Source organism: Alligator sinensis, unplaced genomic scaffold (genome assembly GCF_000455745.1).
Source record: "Alligator sinensis unplaced genomic scaffold, ASM45574v1 scaffold227_1, whole genome shotgun sequence".
In the NCBI taxonomy this organism is placed as follows: domain Eukaryota; kingdom Metazoa; phylum Chordata; order Crocodylia; family Alligatoridae; genus Alligator; species Alligator sinensis.
In genome coordinates this window covers 3,157,303-3,160,899 of record NW_005841966.1, presented here as the reverse complement: position 1 = coordinate 3,160,899, position 3,597 = coordinate 3,157,303, and positions in this window count along the sequence as shown.

The following is a 3,597-nucleotide window of genomic DNA, read 5'->3' as shown; positions in this document are numbered from 1 at the left end:
CAGCTGAAACAGGTATGTGGAACATGCTATACCATGGAAGCAAAGAGGAGACAGCTTTTGTTGTTAATCTGACAAACATGTTCAAGTCTCATACACTTGGTTTAAACACACCATATACCCTATTTATTGGTGAAATTTCTTTTTAAAGGAACACCTATAACTTTAATGATAGGTAAACTGTTTTGTATAATTACTAGCAGCTGACACTTCTCAATGTGTTATCAGTGAGGAAGTTACAGTGCTCAGACTGATAAAAAAACAAGGCTGGAAAGGACCTTAACATTCATGTAGTCCAACACCCTGTTCAAGGTCCTCATCTAAATGATCCCAGACAAATGTTTGTCTAACCTGCTCTTAAAACTCCCTATGGCAGAGAGTCTACAATCTCTCTAGGTAATCTGTTCCAGTGCTTAACCACCCTCATAATTTTAAAGTTCTTCCTAATATCTAACCTAAATCTTCTCTGTTTCAATTTAAACCCATTGCTTCTTTCCTGGTCTCTGATGGACATAAAGAACAATTGATAGCCATACTTTTTATAAACAGCCCTTTTTTGTATTTAAAGACTTATCAAATAATGCTTTGAGTCTTAAAAGCACAATCCAGTTGAATTAATCATCATAAGACCCTTTGTGAGGAATTTTTCATCTCTAAAATACAGGGGAAAATGAGATATAGATATACTAAACACTTATTTCTGCTCCTACTAGTCACCTAGAAGGCCGAACCCTAAGTCTAAGGGCAAGATCTAGCACAAGCACACGAATAAATTACTGTGGATTAGTTTATGTGTACTGCAGAGTAAGAGCATGCATGTGCCCAGTAACCAAGGAGCTGATGTTTTACAAGCCGCCACTTTCTTTTATGTCATGGTAACTTGTTCATTTGCCTGTGCTCTTAGGCATCTATGTATTAGGCACTTAAATGCCTAATTTTAGACATCTCTGGAATCAGATTCAATCTGATTCCACAGGCACCTATACTTAGACATTGGAATGCCTAAAACCTGGGCATCTTCACCACAAAGGCTTGTTAGATCAGTTTGATCAGATTAGAATCCCTCCACAATCAATGAGGATAAAAAATGCTTCTAAAGCATGGGGAGGTTCCTGAATTCCCACCCCATCAAGAATGTAGTTACCCGAGTCACACTACGGATCAAACACCTTTGTTCATTTGTGATTCAAAATCCCTAGTACTACTTTTGAGGATGTGTGCCTAATAATGTCATGGTAGGAGAAGGAGACTTGAGTTCCATCAAAAGATTTTCTGTTTTTTAATCAATGACTATTCAATGTAATAAAGTATTAGGCAACCTGGTACTTACAGCAATTAGAGTCCTGGATTACCCCTTCCTAGGTTAGGGCTAGTCATTCTAGTTTACAGAAGTAGGCTCCTTCTTGCTTGGTCTCTTTACAGACTGGTGAGTCTTGCACTTTTGACTCAGTTTCAATAAATGGGATGGAACAAGTCCCTTTATAACACATTCTATAACTTGGGTGACTGGGGCACTCACATGAAAAATGGGATATATGTGGTCAGACCTTCTGAGGCTGAGGAAGGTCTGTTACCTAGCTCTCCCACTTCCTGGACCAGTGCTTTAGCCAATGTACTAGTGGGAAAAAGTTTGGTTCCATGAATATCAAGGTTTTGAGATGAATTCAATGCCATAAATATGAAACTAGGCACATTCTAATCAGCCCTACCGGATCATAGCTCTCCAGGGGATTAGGTGGATGTTTAGGCACATCCCAGCACCAATATGAATTACAACAGAATGCAGTGCCAGTAAAGCAGCTAGGTGCTCCAACTCAATCACTTTTGAGAGTGCTCAGAAGTCCAACTGTAGATGCCTGGGTACTTGGCAGTCCAAAAACAACAGCACCTATTGCATTTTGTTGCTACTGGTACAGGGCCAATTTGAATCAGTCTGGGACTCAGATACCTACATTTGGCCTAAATCTTAACTGGACACCAACAGAACCCATTTGAATCTGCTCCTTGGCCTGAAGATAATAATATTGAGCTAGGTTTATACAGTAGGCTTTCTATACAATACAATGGGAGAGTTAGGTGCCTCAGATGGCTGATTCGAGACCTGCACATTGAACAAAGAGCCACTGAGAGCTAGCCAGAAGGAAATACCAAGCACAGAGACAGATCTGCTCTCCTGCCTCTCTCTCTAGAGCATACGTGTTTTAGTCAGGGCTGAAAGGAAGACATCTCAATCCTGCAGAGCCTGGAGGGATTGCTGGCAGCAGACTGGACTGTTTATGCATTTTACATAAAATGATCATTGGACAAAAATAGAAGTAACCCTGACAGAAGGGACTGGAAGCTAGGAATCCCCCTGCCTGCTGAGTGCCCCAACCACTAAGCTAGACAGTCATGTTCCCTATTTTTTGCTCTCAACCCCATAAATCTTTCATTCCTTGCTGCATAGTAGCCTCGTATCAACATCTACTAGAGTAGGGACAGGCAAAATATGGCTCACAGACTGCATCTGGCCTGCCAGGCCACTCTATCTGACTTGCCGGGCTCCTCCAAAAAACACATATTACCAGCTCACGGCTACCTCTCTCAAAGCCAGCAGGAGGCAATATTCAGAAATCATGCATGCCATGGGACTGGGCAAGATCTGTGCTTCCACCTCTGTGGGGCTCCCAGCACTGAGCGCAATAGTGCACAACTGGACAGCTGGTAAGTGGGAGGTGAGCTCCTGCCTGCAGAGTGGGGGGAGGTATGGGGGCAGGCACAGGGTTTGTGGGTACACCCACCCACAAACCCCACGCCTGCTCATACATATCCCCCCAGCCCCCGGCCCCTCAATGGTGCACAGCCCCCTGACACTGGCAGCAGCAGTAGGCAGTGAGCCTTCGGGGCACTCATGGTATGTGGCAAGCAGAGTCCCCTGGTGGCACGTAGCTCTAGCTGAATCCTGGAAGCTGCACATGATGGCATGGAGCCCACCCCGCCTGGCCTGCTGGTGTGGGTCTTCAAACCAAATAAGGCTGGCTCCATGCTAGCATGTGGGGCTTCCCACATTCCAGCTGGGAGCCATGGTGGCACAGAGCCTGCCTGGCCTGATGGCATGCAGACTAGGGGCTGCAGGGAATCATGTGCCACTGGGCTGGGCTGGGCCAGCTCCAGGTTGCCATATGCAGATGCTGGGACTCAGCCAGTGCCACATGCTACTGAGGGGGCTTTGTCTGCCATTGACTATGAGTGCCCTGAGGGCCTCCTGCTGCTACTGGCAGCAGAGTGTGGGTGCCATGGAGTGGGGGGGGTCCACACCCACACCCCCACAAACCCCACACACCCCCCACAGACACCTCCAAACTCCACTTCCCTACAAACCCACCCACATCCTTCATAACGCCCCCCCACAAGCCACACCCCGTCACATACCCACAAATCCCACACACACAATATCCAAGAGTAAGACTTTATTTTGAACTACTATGCAATCACGTCTATATACACTATGCAAACACACATAAATCAATTCAAAAATATTTTTTTGAAATAAAATTAAAATGTTTTAGTACATGTTTGAATGTTATTGGGGGGGGGGGGGTGGTTTCCAAAATGGAAAAC